This window comes from Nothoprocta perdicaria, unplaced genomic scaffold (assembly GCF_003342845.1).
Source record: "Nothoprocta perdicaria isolate Ctin4 unplaced genomic scaffold, notPer1 scaffold_1, whole genome shotgun sequence".
Classification (NCBI taxonomy): Eukaryota; Metazoa; Chordata; class Aves; order Tinamiformes; family Tinamidae; genus Nothoprocta; species Nothoprocta perdicaria.
In genome coordinates, this window is record NW_020454093.1 from 11,935,004 (window position 1) to 11,941,446 (window position 6,443).

Below are 6,443 nucleotides of genomic sequence, written 5' to 3' on the forward strand. Positions count from 1 at the left end.
CTCTAATGCTATGACAAATTCTGTTAAGGAAGACATTTTGGGAGCAGGAATAGAATTTTTGCTCATTCTTAAGGTTTTTAGGATGGTAATTGGAAATTGAAAAACAGACTGTAAGGAGCTGAGCTAGTGACTGATTAGAGATTGTTTGTTCTGTTCTGCTTATTATCCATAATGGCAGCAAACAAATTCCTCTCTGCATTAATTCTGATGAGTAGTTCTCCTACAATTACGAAATCCAAGGAATGTTTTCACCACACAATTGTCAGATTTAATTTAATGTAGCTCTTTCTTAAAAAAAAAAAAAGCTTTCTTCAGCTAGCTGGACACTAGTTGTTTCAAATGTATTTAGACCACTGTAAACCATCTTCTGCCATTTTTTTGTTGCTGTTCTTAGGAGCATCATGAGCTCATAAATCAGTGGACTTTTCAGATTTTTAGGATTATCTCTAGAAAATCTTTATAACCCTTAAGCTGACTCGCACAAGACCATTTACCACACTTCATTTCATCATAAAATGTCTTATGGGATAGTCTGCCTCCACACATTTAGATCACATGCACTTCAAATGCACATTAGAGAAATCCCTGGTGCATTTGTTCTTAGTGGGAGCCCAGTGTCTGCTACCTCCTGCCACCAGAGAATTTCCATGGTCTTTCTGAGGCAACTTAAAGWGAAGTGAGAGTTTCTTAATGTGGCTGTGTGACAATACGCTAGAAATGTTACAACATTGTCTTGGAGAACTTAAGTTTTGTTCTCAGTTTGATGCCTCTTCTCTCTTCAGTCTCATCCAGAATCTTTTAAAACTATTAAAGCCTTTGATAATCTGTGGTTTATTTCATCATGTGGGTGTGCATCTTATAAATGGTGTTTCTTAGTGAGTGACTTCATGCACTGCAGACAGTGAAAGCCTAATGGTGCTGTTAGCTGGCATCAACAAGAGCTGACTGATAAATCTTTCCTATGTCCTTTAAATGAAGAGTAAAAACACAAGTTCTATGGACATTACAGCTATAACTTGATTTTTTCAAGAGACTGTTAGGATTACCTGGATTACTTTTAAATGGGATCAATGGAACAAAAAAAAAAAAAAAAAAAGAGGAATATAAAATTCATCCCATGAAAGGGTGACAGTAAGAGAAGGAAATTCTTGAGAGAGACAGAAGAAAGATCCTATGAAAGATCCTGGGATGAAAAAAGCTTCCTCGGAATGAAGATGAGGCGAAGATAAATACACAGTTACTTCTGCATTTTGGAGAAGACAGTGGATAAATGAAACACAATTCATAGCAGAGGAAGAAAGGTAAGATAAAGGAAAATAGTTAAATAAAAATGAAAAATAGCCCTCCTTAAAGATTATGATTTAGATTGATGAGATTTTTTTCTCTGATGGACAACTTAAAGACTAAAGAGCTTTTAATTGTCCTTGATGCAATCAAGGGTGATGGTCTTCTGCTAACTTCTGAGTTTCAGCCATAGTTTATGCAAGTTGTTCACATTACTCACCCTGTAATGATGTACTTGGCTTCATTGTTTGTGGTCTGGTTCTCATTTGTCTGGCATTACATTCTGAGATTGCAATGACTCAGATTTCCTTTAGTTTTACAACAAAAAGCACTAGTATGTATTGCATGAGACATCTCAAATTTAATCACTTGTTTGTGGTCTTCTTGTGCAGGCCTTTCAAGCAGGTGTATCTAGGCATATATTTCTGCATTCAGAGGAGAACTAGTTACTCCTTACTGTAATGTCACTGTAGTAACTCCTAGAGTATATGAAGTCTCACTTCTACATGGAGTTTTTAATGTAATTAAAAAGAAATTCACTCTGGGATATTTCTGGGGGATGATTTAATCATAGGTCTCTATCTTTATTAAAAACAAAGGACTATTTATTCCTTCTTAGAATTTAAAAGCATGGAGAAGAAAACCCCACTCAATAGTATGCATCAATAAACAAAAATAGAACGTAAACTACTTAGCAGCCTTTTCTTGTTTAACCTATATTCAGACAAAACACTGCTAATGTTCACAGGATTTTCACCTGGATGAGAAATGCAGTTGTCTGCTGTGGTGTTATGGTATATTTTCTTTTTTAAGAAAGAACTGCTATACATTTTAATCAGCTTTAAATCAATTAGTATTTTCACTGTAAGCAGTAAAAAGGAGTCTTCAGAATGTTTGTGCTGATAAAGTAAAATGGATTCAAGGATTTTATTAGACTTTGAGATATGACTTCTACATATACTCAAGACAGCAGAAACACAGCTGTATAACCTTTAACTACCCAAGGCAGATTCCCTAGATAGTTTACACTATCACTTTTTCTGTATCGGCTTCTGGTCTTGGCTTCACTGTCACTTGGTCCAACTAGTGAAAATGGAACCCAGCAGGCAGAGAGTATTCTATCTTACCTTTCCTTTGCCATGCATGCACACAACCAGAACACAGTATGTTGAAAGGGAGAAAGCCTAAAGAAAGGAAGGATGAAATTCAAGACAGTGCAGAGATTTTGGAAACACTGAATAAAAGGATTAGCTAGGCCTGCGAGTGAGATATGATTCAGGGGGACCCTTGGAGGACAGAATCATAAAGAGAGATATCTTCATTCCCAGGCTGTTCTATGGATATCCTTTGGAGCCTATCACTTCAAACTGTTGTGGAGTGGGGGGGAAGTATTGAAGGGACCCAGCAGTGACCCACCATTTTTTTTATGAAAGACTGAAGGTTCTTCTACTTTTTAAGAAAAGACATTTTTCCCCTAGTCTATAGGATGTCATATGTTCAATAATTAGCAGAACCTAGCTCAGAGCCACTGTATGATGACTAGAGAGGCCTCTAGATTTGATTGACGTTGAGAAGTAACCGTTAGAAACATGAGAAGTCACATTTTGGAAACAAATAGATTTTCTTTGAATTCACACAGCCTCAAAATAGTCACAAAATAGATCTAGTTCTATGTATAATTAAGCAGAGTGTTAAGTCATAGATGATAAGGTTTAATGATACTTTRTAAATACAGAATCACAGRATATTCAAGGTTGGAAGGGACCTCTRGAGATCATCTAGTCCAACCTTCCTGCTCAAGCAGGCACACCTAGAGCACGTGGCACAGGGTGGCATCCAGGCGGGTTTTAAAGACCTCCAGAGAAGGTTCCTCCTCACCTGGAGGAACAAAAAATACAAAACAAACAAAATACAAAAATAAACCCCCAGACAAGCTGACATTACAGGTCCTGAACTATGCTCTGCAACATGCTCAGCAGTAAAATGAAGTTAAGAGCTGCAACAGCTCATTTTCTGTGGAAGACTAAATGGATAAACCCGTACACAAGCACCCACCAGAAGGTTTTGAATACAAAAKCTGCTGGAGTAATTTCAGACAATTCATTAAACAAATTTTCCTCTAGTAGCATGTGAACAGGCCGAACAATAATGATGATCCAATGATTTTTTTTTTTATTTGAAAAAGACAATCTTAAAAACACAATCTTATTTTCTTGTTCTCTGATTATTTTGAAGATTTTCATGGAAGTTCTGTGTATTACTTCAAATACCAAAGCATGTACTATCTTCCTGCATCAGCTGAAAAATTAACTGGAAAACTAAGTCTTCCTGGCAATGGAGAGATTGTGTGCATGTCTGCACACTGTTGTTAGCTTATTGTGTTCTCTTTTATTTTTCATTGGTATCCTTACCGCTGACCCCTTTAAAACAGCCACCAAAAAAAAAAAAAGCAACAAAAAACACAAACTAGTAATTTTTTGTTCTGTAAAGAAATGACCAAGAACAAAGATTTTTTTAAAAAAATAGGCTAGTAGGAGGGCACCAACTTGATTCATTTTGGCAAATCACATAATCCTATAGAAAATGCATTTGACTTTGTGTCATTGTTGATGCGCTTATTAATGAAGTCCATTCAGACTGTTCCCRAGATTCTCACTCAGATTCCCTTAATGAGCATAAGCCTTCCAAAAGATTCCAAACCTCTTCTTTAGGGCACAGTATTAGAAAATGATCATTTTTATTTTCTTGGGAGTTTAGTGACATACCAAAAAAACTTTACATCCTCATGTACATATTATAACAGAGGATCCCAGGATCTCAATAARCACTACAGAGTGATGCTGATGAAAGCAATCAGCTTTCAGACTATTCAAGWAGAGAAGCAAATGGATCTGTAGCCAAGAGAAAGGCTTCTCTTTGCTTTGCAAGGTCACTACAGCTGGCTRTGGATTAGGCATTATGATTATTATTTTCCCACGAGGGCAATGAGGAAGGTCTGCATTCTTCATTCCATTATACAATTCACCTTCACATGCTTTTTACATTTGAAACTGTCCCAAAAATGTAAAATATGATAGTCTTGTTACATAGATGTTTTATTTTCAGAACAGCATTAACAGGAACATTAGGAGTTGCAGGAAGAGCAATAAAAGTAAAAACACACATTACATAATGTGGTTTAAAGAACCTGCAAAGAATTAGTTGGAACTGTAAATACACTCAGATGGACTATAATAATTTTGATTCCAAAGTAGTTCATTAAGACTCAAATTTCATATGGGCAGAACTCTACTTTCCTAACTCAAATGAGTAGCCCCACAGGAGTCAAAGAGCCAAGAGAGGAGTAATTTTGATTATGAAGGGCTTACAGAGAAGAAACATTTTTTATCCACAAGTTCCATGCTGTTTTTTTCTTGGGAAGACCTGAAAGTCATTCTTCCAACAATGATTATTCAGAGTCACATCTGAATCTTCTTGTGCTGATTGATCTTTAGTAGCAGGGGCCAAGGACAGCGCATGCTGAATGGAAAGAACCCTCATCCAGTCCAGGAGAAAGTGGAGGATTAGTGGCCTAAGGCAACTTCATCCTAAAAGGTGCAGCAGCTCAATGCACAAAGAAGACTGTGCATGGAGCCATCCTAARGGCAACAGTACCAGGTTCTCATATAATCCCTCTGGATTTCCACAGTTCTTCACTTTAGAGTCAAGATTCACTTGAATCTTGTGACTTAACAAGTGACTTGACTCTTGATTTCCAAGATTCTGCACTTTAGATTCWAAGTCAAGGCTGCAGAAAATACAAATTATCTCTGACTTGCATGTACCATTGCATCCAGAAAAGGGTTAGTAAATTCCCTGTAGTTTCTTAGATAGGGAACTAGCAGCATATTGATACTTGAAAGGCCCTCTTTAGTGAGAGCTCCTATTGCATGATGTAAGAAATAGGGGATGGTGTCATCCTTTAGTTCAGTCCAGGATGTTACCAAAAATGACATACTCTATTCCCTTTGGATAGAACTTAGGCACACACGAAAATCTCCATGATCCATGATTACACAACAGAAGAAAAATAATGCTAATGTGCAAAAGCAACTATACTTGTAACGTGTGTCCATCCACATAAAATCAGCACAGTAGAGTGACAAAATAAAGACGAGCAAAAAATGAACTTCCTATGAAGAAAGGATTACAGAAGTCGCAGAGGTAGTTTTCCCAAAAGAATATGCATGAAAAGTGAATCTCTTTCTGACATTAGAACTTGCAGCATAAATACCACTACCAAAATATTTTGAAACCTACAAGTTTTCAAAATGTGTACTTGTCTTCATTATTCACTCTATTATTGTCAAGAGACAGAAATTCCTTGGTGATGAGCAGCAGTGAATTGCAAGAAATAAAACTGGCATAGGAATTCTGCCTAAAATAAAGCAGCACAAAGCTGAGCAATAGATACTGAATGCCCACGAGGCACTTTGATCACCTTTCCAAGTCTGAGATATCTCTGGTTATGTCTTACAGATTTGTGAGGTTTTGCATTTGGGTTTTAAACAACTAAAAGCTATAAGATAAAGTTGGGTTTTGTTTTGAAAATCTAACATAGTATTAAAATAGGCTTTGGTAAAATTTGCTCATAAAGCTCTTGGAGGGATTCTAGTGGGAATTTGAATCTAAACTTTTGGCTCAGAAGAAGGAACACCAGTAAACCCATGCTAACTTTTGCAGCATTTTCCTGTGTGCTCTGATCACAGTTTAGCTTGTAGGATCCAGATACAGCTGAGCAACATTTGATTATGATTATTTTATTTGATTTTCTGAAGTATTTGCACAAGTCTCATGTTACTTTGAAGATGCCTCACTTCAAGCTGTTCAGTTTTTACTCAACAAAGCCAAACACAATTTCTTTTTATGAAACACTGTAAATATAGAAAGCTGTAAATTATGTTGCTTTGGAACAGAGAAAGCAATTTTAAGAAATGTCAAGTGATATATCTAGCTTTGAAATCACTCTCCACAGGAAGGAACAGGACTTTCCCTGTGTTCCTGCCACAATGGGAAGCAGCAAGACTAATTCAATTTCAAGCCAGAAGAAAGAAAATAACTATGTTTACATTATAACACACATCAGTAGAGAGATATTTGGGGGGGGGGGGGGGGGGGGG